This window comes from Octopus bimaculoides, chromosome 23, assembly GCF_046866305.1.
Source record: "Octopus bimaculoides isolate indiv1 chromosome 23, ASM4686630v1, whole genome shotgun sequence".
NCBI lineage: Eukaryota > Metazoa > Mollusca > Cephalopoda > Octopoda > Octopodidae > Octopus > Octopus bimaculoides.
Genome location: NC_142950.1, coordinates 5,469,994 through 5,482,493, shown reverse-complemented (window position 1 = coordinate 5,482,493; position 12,500 = coordinate 5,469,994). Strand labels below are relative to the sequence as shown.

The 12,500-nt window shown below is 39.4% G+C and overlaps 1 protein-coding gene across 5 annotated transcripts in view; it reads left to right on the top strand.

Moving 5' to 3' along the window:
* Positions 1-12,500, top strand: part of LOC106871450 (CDC42 small effector protein 2) — a 168,227-nt gene that overhangs the window by 54,917 nt on the left and 100,810 nt on the right. Inside the window, exon 1 of one of the 5 annotated variants that reach the window (XM_089340245.1) lies at positions 824-1,561. The exons of the other annotated variants lie outside the window; for them this stretch is intronic. The gene's annotated coding sequence lies outside the window, so the exon portion shown is untranslated. Of the gene's footprint in view, positions 1-823; positions 1,562-12,500 lie in introns of those variants that run through there. 5 annotated transcript variants of the gene reach the window in all.

Sequence of the window (12,500 nt, the reverse complement as noted above, 5' to 3'; positions counted from 1 at the left end):
GTAAAAAACCCTACCTCAACCTTTTTCAGTTGCTTTTCACAACTTGCAGATAAAACAGGTCTCTTCTTTGACATGCAGGTCCACAAGAAGCAGTAGAGCAACATGAAATGAAAGTGTTTTGGTGAAGAAAGACAATGTGCTGCCCAGTCTGGGAATCGAACTCATGATCTGGTGATGGTGAGTGTAACATTCTAACCACTAGGCCATGCACCTTCACAAGGTCAATAGAGTACCAGTTAGATACTAGGGTTGATACAGACAACTTTTTCGTTACTACGAAATTTCTGACCTTGCCACTATGTTAGACGTTATTATACCATTTGTGTGTGTGTGGGTGTGTGTGTATTTTGTTTGGATTAGGGGGTAGGTATGTGCGGAGGGGATAGAAGCGTCAGCCGGTGCCGTGCCATGTATGGAACTACCATTTTTTTTTTTTTGTTTTTGCCTCTTCACTGCAGCCTCTCACATCCTCCTGTTTGTTATTATAAAGTTTAACAATAATAATAATAGTAATAATAGCAGTAGTAGTAGTAGTAGTAATAATAATAATGATGATAATAACGATAGTAGTTGTAGTAGTAACAACGGCAATGATAATAGTTGTAATAAAGCTCATGATGACGACGATGACGATGCTGATGCTGATGCTGATAATGATGGCTTCATCTAATTTGGAAACGGCAAGCACACTGCCTGGAAAGATTTCCCTATCAGATTACGTACCACTCCCTCTCCCCCCCCCCCTGCTTACCCTCCTGCTGTTGCTGCTGCCGCCGCTGCCGTCACCGCCGTCCTCGCCATCGCTGCTGCTGCTGTTGTGTGCACCGCTGATAACTTCTGCCGACTGCAGTAGTTGCGTGTGTATTTGCAGCGGTTACATGTGTGCTGTGTTCGTAAGGCTGCGAGTGAAATCGGGGAGTTTCTGGGAACAGGCTTCTATTTTTTCTCTGCTTTCTACCTAACACACACACACACACACACACACACACGTATACACATGCACACACATGCATCAAATCACACGCATACGTATGCATGCATACAATTACGCTTTTCTTCTCCCTGCTGTTCAACACGTCTTACTGCACACGCTGTGGGCATGAGTGTCCTATCCCATCTTGCTTGTGATTTTCCTCTTTCCCCTCAAATTTTCATTTTCTAAACAACACACACACACACACACACAACACACACAGATACTCCCTGACACACACACACATATACAGAGAGAGAGAGAGAGAGAGAGCGAGAGCAGTATATATATATATATATTATATATATATGTATGTTTATGTAATTGTTTTGTACCAAGCAACAATGGAGTTTGCTTAAGAAAAAGAAAAAAAAAAGAAAAGAGAAAGGAGAAAGTTGATAAAAAGTTATTGCAATACAGGAAACGAGGTCTTCTTACTTACCGGCGTTACCGTTCTCTTCTTTTACGCGGCTTACACTTGAAGCTCTCTGGAATTATATATACTCTAACAATATTCTACATGCATTTATCTAAATATACACAGATTACTTCTTTGTATTTTGGATGTGCCACTCTGCTGCAATAGAGGTAAGATATCTGTGTGTGTGTGTGTGTGTGTGTGTGTGTGTGTGTGTGTGTGTGTGAATGCATGCGTGTGCATGTGTGCATATATATATATGTGTGTGTGTATACATATCTGTCTGTCTAATCTCTAATTATATATGCATATATATATGTGTGTATTGTGCATGCATGTGTGTGTGTATATATATATATATATATATATATATATATATATATATATATATATATATATATACCATGTCTCTGTCTGTCTATCTCTATGTATATATGCATATATATATATATATGTGTATTGTGTGCGTGTGCGTGTGTGTATATTTATATAATGTCTGTGTATATATCTAGCTGTCTGTCTGCCAGTGTGTATGTGTATGTATAAATATATATATAAGTGTGTATGTATATATTTGTGTGTGTGGTTGTACATATCTACCTGTCTGTGTATCTCTATGCATATATATCTGTATATTGTGTGTATATATATATATATAATGTCTCTGTGTTTATTTTTCTATGCATTTTATTACAGTTTCTTGTTTAGTATTTCTATCTTTTTGGCAAAAGTATCAACCAAATTTTATTTTTCCAGCATGATCAATCACATGGCTGGCTAGAGACAACAGCCAAATCTTTCTCAAATCATGCCACACAACCCATTAATAGATGCAAGACACATCGGACAATATAGACTGTTGTGTCTGTCTGGTAGCAACAGGGGGAGGGAAAGACGCATGGTTATGACAGGAATTCCTTCTATTACAGACAAGATTAATTAACAACAGCATCATGGTGACGGTTAAAATCTCTTTTACCATGGGCCGGGTTGAGCCTAAGAAACAAATTGAAAATATAACCACCCATATAGATCTCTTTTACTCTTTTACTTGTTTCAGTCATTTGACTGTGGCCATGCTGGAGCACTGCCTTTAGTCGAGAAAATCGACCCCCAGGACTTATTCTTTGTAAGCCTAGTACTTATTCCATCGGTCAATTTTGCCAAACCGCTAAGTTACGGGGACGTAAACACAACAGCATCAGTTGTCAAGCGATGCTGGGGGACAAACACAGACACACACACATACATATATATGTATATACATATATACGACGGGCTTCTTTCAGTTTCCATCTACCAAATCCACTCACAAGGCTTTGGTTGGCCCGAGGCTATAGTAGAAGAGATTTGCCCAAGGTGCTACGCAGTGGGACTGAACCCAGAACCATGTGCGTGGGAAGCAAGCTACTTACCACACAGCCACTCCTACGCCTATAAAGATCTGATAATAACCCTAATATTATTCTATTATATATATCAACCTTTGTTTGTTTGTGATAGAAAGTTTTGATTTTTGAAATAAAAACAATTAAAATCAGTATTTAATTTTGTTTCTCTGTCCTTTAATTGTTCCAGTCATTAGGCTGCGGCCATGCTGGAGCATTTTCAGTTGAATGCATTGAAACCAGTACTTGGTTTTTTTTTCTTTGAAGCCTGATAGTTATTCTCTGGGTTTCGTATGCTGAAAAGCTAAGTTACAAGGATGTAAACATACCAACACCGGTTTTCAATCTGTGATGATGGGTAAAAATACTGACACATATATGTGTGTGTGTGTGTGTGTATGGGGGGGGGGCTTAGCCATGTAGGAACTGCCAGATCAGACTGGAGTCTGGTGTAGCCATCTGGTTCACCAGTCCCCAATCAAATCGTCCAACCCATGCTAGCATGGAAAGCGGACGTTAAATGATGATGATGATGATATTTATTAATTTCCAAGAAATTCAAAACTCTAACATCCTTCAAGGTAGAATTCCTCTAACTTCAATGCACTTGTTGTAGTGCTCCGGCCACTTTGTGAAACACCCTATGGAAGTCCTTGAAAATGAAGTTTCCAGTACCCTTGTCACAGCCTCCATCTTCTCAATGTCATCAAAATGACTGCCCCAGTGCTTAGGGCAATGGACTCGCGGTCATAGGATCGTGGTTTCAATTCCCAGACTGGGTGTTATGAGTGTTTATTGAGTAAAAATCACCTAAAGCTACACGAGGCTCCGGCAAGGGGTGGTGGCGAACCCTGCTGTACTTTTCCACCACAACTTTCTCTCACTCTTACTTCCTGTTTCTGTTGTACCTGTAATTCAAAGGGTCAGCCTTGTCACACTCTGTGTCATGCTGAATCTCCCCGAGAACTACGTGTCTGTGGAGTGCTCAGCCACTTGCACGTTAATTTCACGAGCAGGCTGTTCCATTGATCGGATCAACTGGAACCCTCGTAGTCGTAACCGATGGAGTACCACGATATTTGTGTATGTGTATATGTGTGTATGTCTATGTGTGTGTATGTCTGTGTGTATGTATGTGTGTGTATGTAAATGTATGCAGGCGCAGGCATGGCTGTGTGGTAAGTAGCTTGCTTACCAACCACATGGTTCCGGGTTCAGTCCCACTGCGTGGCATCTTGGGCAAGTGTCTTCTACTATACCCTTGGGCCGACTGAAGCCTTGTGAGTTAATTTGGTAGACGGGAACTGAAAGAAGCCCCTCATATATATATATATATATGTTTGTGTGTCTGTGTTTGTCACCCCACCATCGCTTGACAACTGATGCTGGTGTCTTTATGTCCCCATAACTTAGTAGTTTGGCAAAGACACTGATAGAATAAGTACTAGGCTTACACAAAATAAGTTCTGGGGTTGATTTGTTCGACTAAAGGTGGTGCTGCAGCATGGCCGCAGTCAAGTGACTGAAACAAATAAGAGAATAAAAGAATAAAAGAAAGAAAGAACGTGTGTGTGTGTGTGTGTGTGTGTGTGTGTGTTATTTATAAGCTTTAATAATGTCCTTTTATGATAATCACTGATTCATGAAGAACTGAAGGATCAGATGTGATGTGGTTTAGGGAAGGAAAAAAAACCCCAAAGTAAACAGAAACAAAAACAAAAAAAAACAAGATGGGGGTTTGTTGAAAGGGAGATGTTGCCCTTGGTTGACAGTGTACAAAGCAAATGATTCAGGTCTGAGAAATGGCATGTGTGTGTGTGTGTGTGTGTGTGTGTCTGTGTGCATGAGTTTGTGTGAGTGTGTGTGTGCATGTGCGTGTGTGTGTGCGTGTATGTGTGCATGGATGTGAGCATGTGTGTGTGTGCATGGATGTGTATGTGTGTTTATGTATGTATGTGTGTATGTCTGTGTGTCCTGTGCTTGTATGTGTGAGTTTCTGTTTGTGTGTGAGTGTGTATATTTGGGTTTGTGTCTGTGTGTGTGTACATATGTGTGGATGTATGTGTGTGTGAGTGTTTGTTTGGTCTGCATGCGTGTGTGTGTGTGTGTGTGCCAAACAGAACAAATGCCTGTCTATTTCCTTATGTACACACTACACACTTTTCAGGGTGTGTTACTATCTTTTAAGCGATGGTGGCGGTTGTGATGGTGGCAGCGATAGTAATAAAGATGGTATAGCACAGTAGTGCTTTAATACACGTTGCTGTTACTGTGGTGGTGGTGGCGATAGCGGTGGTAATGGTGGTGGAGCAATAGCTACCTGGTGGTGGTGGTGGTGGTGGAGTGGTAGCAATTTAGTGGGGCTGGTGGAGTAGTGATTTAGTGGCTAGGACGGTGATGGTGGTGGTGGTGGTGGTGGTGGAATGGTGATGAAGTAGGTGTGGTAGTTTCGAAATAATCAAGTAAAATGTACACCCCTCCCTCCGCACTCTGCACTCATCTGAGATACACCCTGCCAGATCTGCATACGTGTGTTCATTCATATGCACTGAATCATACATAGATCTATGTGCATGCATGCATGCACGCACACACGCACACACAAACACACATACACACACACACTTGCATACATACTTTAAGGCAGCGAGCTGGCAGAAACATTAGCACGCCGGGCGAAATGCTTAGCGGTATTTCGTCTGCCGTTACGTTCCGAGTTTAAATTCCGCCGAGGTCGACTTTGCCCTTCATCCTTTCGGGGTCGATTAAATAAGTACCAGTTACGCACTGGGGTCGATATAATCGACAATCCGTTTGTCTGTCCTTGTCTGTCCCCTCTGTGTGTAACCCCTTGTGGGTAGTAAAGAAATAAAACACTTGCATACATACATGAAAATATGCATGCATGCTTCAATATAACTTTATGAATTTATATGTATGCACACACACTCGTGTGTGTGTGTGTGTGTGTGTGTGTGTGTGTGTGTGTATATATATATATATATATATATATATATATATCAGGAGTGGCTGTGTGGTAAGTAGCTTGCTTCACAACCACATGGCTCTGGGTTCAGTCTCACTGTGTGGCATCTTGGGCAAGTGTCTTCTACTATGGCCTCAGGCCGACCAAAGCCTTGTGAGAGGATTTGGTAGACGGAAACTGAAAGAAGCCTGTTGTGTGTGTATATATATATGTGTGTGTGTGTGTGTGTGTGTATCTATCCATCAATCCAGCTACGTATATACAAGAATACACAAAGTATATTTCTATATCTATATATATTATGTGTACACTTATGTCTGTCTGTATGTATGTGTATATATATATCTATATATATACGTATATATATATATATATATATATATATATATATATATATATATATATATATTCAAAATAAGCAACACGGATTTCAAAGACGATTGCAGTACGCACGTTTCATGCTACCCCATTTATTTAAGTAATGCGAGCATTACATTAAATGCAATATGAAGAGCAATCTTCAGCTGCACGAAAATGCAGAAAATAACAGTAGAATAGACATATTATAATTGTGGCAACATTTCAAATCCAAGTGGGAGAAAGAACACATAAAAATCCAAGTGGGAGGAATACATGAATCCATCTTGACATAGCCGAGTCTATCAGGCTATATATATATATATTTAAATATTTAAAAGAGAGAAATATGTTATTAAATCTCTAAACGATATATATATATATATATATATATATATATACAGCAAAAGTACATATATATCTGTGTGTGTGTACATACACATACTTGTGTACATGTATATGTAAGTACACACGCACATACTTTCTTACACTTAGGTACATATACAGATACCTGTTTCAATTAGTTATTTGCTCACACACACACAACCACACCCACCCCTCACTGTGATGATGGATTTTCTGTCAATTTCAATGATGACTCCACCAATCTGTGCAATAAACTAAACTAAACTACATACCTAATAAATTCACTTGTTAGTTGCTGACTTGTAAAATACATCAATATAATTCTTTCAAGCAGAATCAGTTCGAAACAATATGTACCATTGCCAGACCTTTGAATAACCGGTATGATTCAGTATATATATTACTGAGGTATATAATATTGCTCTCTGTAGTATTTCAGTTTAATGGTCGTTCAATCATTTGTTGGGCTTTATGTCTGTTTTTCGATGCCAGCTTGGGTTAGGTGAGTACTTTATCAAGGTATTGTTTTACCACCTGTTTCCATTTGTGTTGTAGGCGTTTGATGCGTATGTCTTTCAAGTAAATGGTGTTTTCATTCCACTGCGTGTTCTTTGAAAGTTGCTGAACTGTTTGGACAATTGGTTGACTGGGAATGTCAACTGATGTCGCCATCTGTTGCTCAGAAAATTTTGCAGGTGAAGCATGCACGCACGCACACGCACACACACATGCTTCTAAACCTTGTGATTTTGGTGTGACTGACCAAAGTCTTGTGAGTGAATTTCGAACACAAAAACTGAAAGAAGCCCACCATATATGCATATATGTCATCATCATCGCCATTGTTTTAATGTCTGCTATTCCTTGATCAGAGTGGGATGGAATTTGTTGAGGCAGATTTTTTTATGGTTGGATTCCTTTCTTGCCTCCAGCCCTCGCCTGTTTCTGAGCCAGGAAATATTTCCCCATGGCCAAACGTATTTCTTTCTTTTATATAGAATATTGGAAAAGGATGACATTCATTTATGACTATTATGCTGTGACAAGACAAGGAAAAAGAGAGAGGGAGAGAGAGAGAGAGAGAGAGAGAGAGAGAGAGAGAGAGAGAGAGAGAGAGACACACACACATGCACGCATGCACACTTGTAAATGTACACATGTATGTACACATGCACGCGTGCGCACACACACACGCACATAATGGGCTTCTGTCATTTTCTGTCTACCAAATCCACTCAAGGCTTTGGTGGACCCATGGATTTAGTAGAAGACACCCAAGGTGCCAAACAGTGGAACCCAGAACCATGTGATCAGGAAGCAAACTTCTTAATTGTGTAGCCATATTTGTGTGTGTGTGTGTGTGTATATATGTGTGTATATATGAATCTGTATATGTATATATAAATATGTATATATACATGTGTAACGGGCACATAAAAGTACCCATTCCGGTGGCACATAAAAGGCACCCATTATACTCCCAGAGTGGTTGGCATTAGGAAGGGCATCCAGCCATAGAAACCATGGTAAATCAGATTGGAACTTGGTGCAGCTCTCCAGCTTACCAGTTCCAGTCAAACTGTCTAACCCATGCCAGAATGGAAAGCGGATGTTAAATGATGATGATGATACATGTGTGTGAGAATGTGTTTGTGTCTCCTCGTCTTGTCATCACATGATACTTATAAGCGACTGTCACTGTCGAATCAAATGGGACGGTCATGGTTAGAATGCTTCTAATGATAGATCTGTCCAGTTAAGAGCTGTCCTAGGGCTGAACAATAACAGCTGTGTAGTATACATTATAAAGGAGAACTTCAATAAAACAAAGTACCAGTCAAGTACTGAAGGTTGGCAGTGGAGGGGGGGGTGATGTAATCAACAAAACTCTTTCCCTATAAAATCGCTGACCTCGTGCCAAAATTTCGGAACAATTACCAAAGAGGACTTCATGTTACATTTTTCAACAACTTCCACAAAGATTGTGTTGTTTCTTGTTTCCCAGCCATCTGCTCCCTAACCCTAGCCCTAACTCCACCCTTACCAAAAGCCACACACAGGGTGGGGTTGCTACAAAAACAGTCGGTGACACATAATATAGCGTTTTTATCTACACACAGTTTAACAGTAATTTCGGGAGATTTTTTTTTAAGATTAGGTTTGGCCTCGTGCCAATATAAGAAAGAATTCTTATTAAAAAAAATATTACCATTATTATCATAAAGGCGTCTCGCTGGCAGGATTGTTAGCACGGTGGGTAAAATCTTTAGTGGCGTTTTGTCTGTCTTTATGTTCCAAGTTTGAATTCTGCCGAGACTGACTTTGCCTACCACCCTTTCAGGGCACTGGGGTCGATGTAATCGGTTTATCCCCCCCCACTAAATTTCAGGCCTTGTGCCTACAGTACAAAGGGTAACATGCCGGGCGAAATGCTTAGCGGCATTTTGTCTGTCTTCAAATTCTGATTTCAAATGCTGCCAGGCTTGACTTTGCCTTTCATCCTGTTGGGGTCGATAAAATAAGTACCAGTTGAGTACTGGGTCGATGTAATCGACTCATCCCCTACCCCACCAAATTTCAGGCCTTGTGCCTATACTAGAAAGGATTACTATTATTATTATTATTATTATTATTATTATTATTATTATTATTAAGGTGGTGAGATGGTAGGACAGTTAGCTTTCCAGGTAAAATGCTTAGAAGCATTTTGTTAATCTTCATGTTCTAAGTTCAGATGCTGCTGAGGTCAACTTTACATTTCCTCTGTTCGGGGTCAGTAAACTAAGTACCAGTTATGCACTGGGGTGGATGTAATTGACTAACCCCATCCCCTCAAATTCCAGGCCTTGTGCCTTTAGCAGAAAGGATTATTATTATTATTATTATTATTATTATTATTAAGGTAGCAAGCTGGCAGAATCGTTAGTGCGCTGGATGAAATGCTCAGCGGTTATTTCGCCCAGTGCTACAGTCTGAGTTCAAATTCCACCGAGGTCGACTTTGCCTTTCATCCTTTTCAGGGGTCGATAAATGAAGTACCAGTTGCGTACTGGGTTGATCTAATCGATTCCCCCCCTCCCACCAAATTTCAGGCCTTGTGCCTATAGTAGAAAGGATTGTTTGACTTTCCAGAACTGTTTTCTGAGTGAAATTCTTTGTCCAAATGCTGTAATTAATTTTGGGTGTAATTAAGAATTAGAAGAGATTTTAAGTAGAAGAACTGATTTCCTTGTAATTAGTTTTGGAATAATACTTGAAATGTTCTTTCATCAAATTATGATCATTTTGTTTTTTACTTGTTTAAATTGTGGTCATGCTGGGGCACCTCTTTGAAGAAGAATTTTTAGCCAAATGAATCGATCCTTGTGCTTCTTTTCTTTAAAGCCTGGTACTTATTCTAGCGGTCGCTTTTTGCTGAACTGCTAAGTTACTGGTTGTCAAGTAATGGTACATGACACACACACACACGCACCAAACATACACATATATATACAATGGATTTCTTTCAGTTTCGGTCAACCATATCCACTCACAAGTTTTTGGTTGGCCCATGGCTAAAGTAGGAAACACTTGCCTAAGGCGTTATGCAGTGGGGCTGAACCTGGAACCATATAGTTGGGAAGCAAGCTTCTTACCACACAACCACACTGGTGCCTATAAGGCAGTAATTCCCAAACTTTTTCAGGCTGCCGCCCCCTTGGCACCCAGGCCACATTTCTAGCACCACCTTACTCTCCCCACCACAAATATAGACCACGTTCTGCAGCAAATTCAAAACAACTGAATTAACCTAATTAATAAATCTAATTAACCTATTGATATGTATTTTTTTTTACATCTATCACCCCATTTTGGTCACCCCGTTATCATCCCACTTTTCTTGAGTGCCCCCCCTGTATTTTTCCGCCACCCCCAAGAGGTCAGTACTGTCCACTTTGGGAACCACTGCTACAAGGAAAGCAAAGAGGGAAAAAAAGAGAGAAAACCTCACAAAAATGGTGTCTTTGTTTTATATATTCTTCAATATGCAAAAGTTCTTTAGTTTCAGCTTTCAATGTGTGAGAACCATTGGAATATAAAAATAGGGAGAAATACTTCGCTTGGAAAACAGGTAAAGGTTGGTGATGAAACATATCCTGCCCTGGCAAATCTGTCTCTGTAAACCTGCCTCTCTCTGTTCGCATGGAAAAGCACGTGCATAAGTGAACAAATGAATGGAGGAATAAAGTGAAAGAATGGTTTTTGTTAATAATCATCGATGCTTGAATTACTATATTGCTACGGAACTAGAAAATAGAATCCTTAGACAAGTTCTAACGATTCCTTTTCACTGGAACAAAATTATTGCATGCAAACAGTGATTATATTCTGTGGCCGTTGCAATATTTCCAGTCATGCATTTTAGAATTGCCAATCATTTTCTCATTTTTTTTTTTCCTTGCATATTGGGAATTTTGGCATTATAAGATTAAATATGATATATATATATATATATATATATATATATATATATATATATATATGTATGTATGTATGTATGTATGTATGTATGTATGTATGTATATTTTCAATCTCTCTCTCTTTTCATTCTCTCTCTCTTTATTTTCTCTTATTCCTTTCTGTTGAAGAGCGTAGGCTCAAAACATAAATTACTTTTTCATTTTCTTGTGGGTCAAACTAATATCGGCACAGATGTAGCGTAGGTTTAGGCATGGTATAGAAATACAGGCATTGTGGTGTGGTTACAAAGCTTGCTTCCCAACCATGTGGTCTCGGGTTCATTTTGATTGCATGGCACTTTGGGCAAGTATCTTTTACGATAGCCCACAGGCAGACCAAAGCCTTGTGAGTGGATTTAGTTGATGGAAACTGAAAGAATCCCATCATACAGGTTTGTGTGTGTGAGAGAGAGAGTGAGTGAGAGCGGTTACCCTTGTTAGACATCAAGTGGTGGTTGTAAACAAACATTGTTGTCACAAAAACAATGTTCATAGTTCATTTTACCATAGGGAAACATTCCCTTGCTTGGAGACAGCTAAGGAAGAAAGGGTGTGTGTGTGTGTGTATTGTAATGTAATTATGTATCTACTGTTATTTATTTGAAAGCCTTGGGTCTGGGGATTGGTGACGGTATGGAAATCACTTATTGTTCTCTTAAGTAAACAGAAAAAGCAATTGAGAATCCTTTTACAGATGAGTTTCGGAAATGGTTTTTAAAGAACGAGATGCACTCTTATTCTCCAGCAGCCCAGAGAAGAACTAGTAAATTTAAATCTCTATATATAGCATCAGTCTATCAGGATATAACATTAAAATAGTCTTCTTGATTAGCATATAATACTTTAGTCAGTCACATGCAAAACAGGAAGACTATTAATATTATATCCTGATAATGAACTACTACTAATACTGCTACTACTACTACTGCTACTACTACTACTACACATATATCATCCCTGAAGCATATCTCTAAGAAGATTTCCAGTTATTTGTCTGTTTACTTAAGAGAACAATGGGACATTTTCACATTGTCTGTTTTCTCTGTCGTTAAATTTTTTCATTTAAATAACTGTAGAATTATTCTTTTGGGTTCACTCTCACTGGATGGCACCTTGGGCAAGTGTCTTTTATGACAGCCCCAGGTTGGTCTAAGCCTTGCGAGTGGATTTGGTAGACAGAAAGTGAAAAAATAAGCCAGTTGTCAATTTAGCCAACTGTGTGTGTGTGTGTGTGTTGACATCATGTGTTGGTTGTAAATGAACACCCCTGTCCTACAAGTGATGTTGTTTGTTTCTAGTCTTCCATGGAGATCATCTCTAGCTATGGAGAAATATTTTTACCTTGCTTGGAAACGGGTTGGCAATGAAGGACATTAGGGTATTCAACCATAGAACATCTGTCCAACTCACGCAAGCATCGAAAGGTGGACATTAAAATGATGATGATGATATGCGTCTGTGTGCAAGTCTGTGTATATGCATATATGTAAGTGCATATATGCATGTGTGTGAA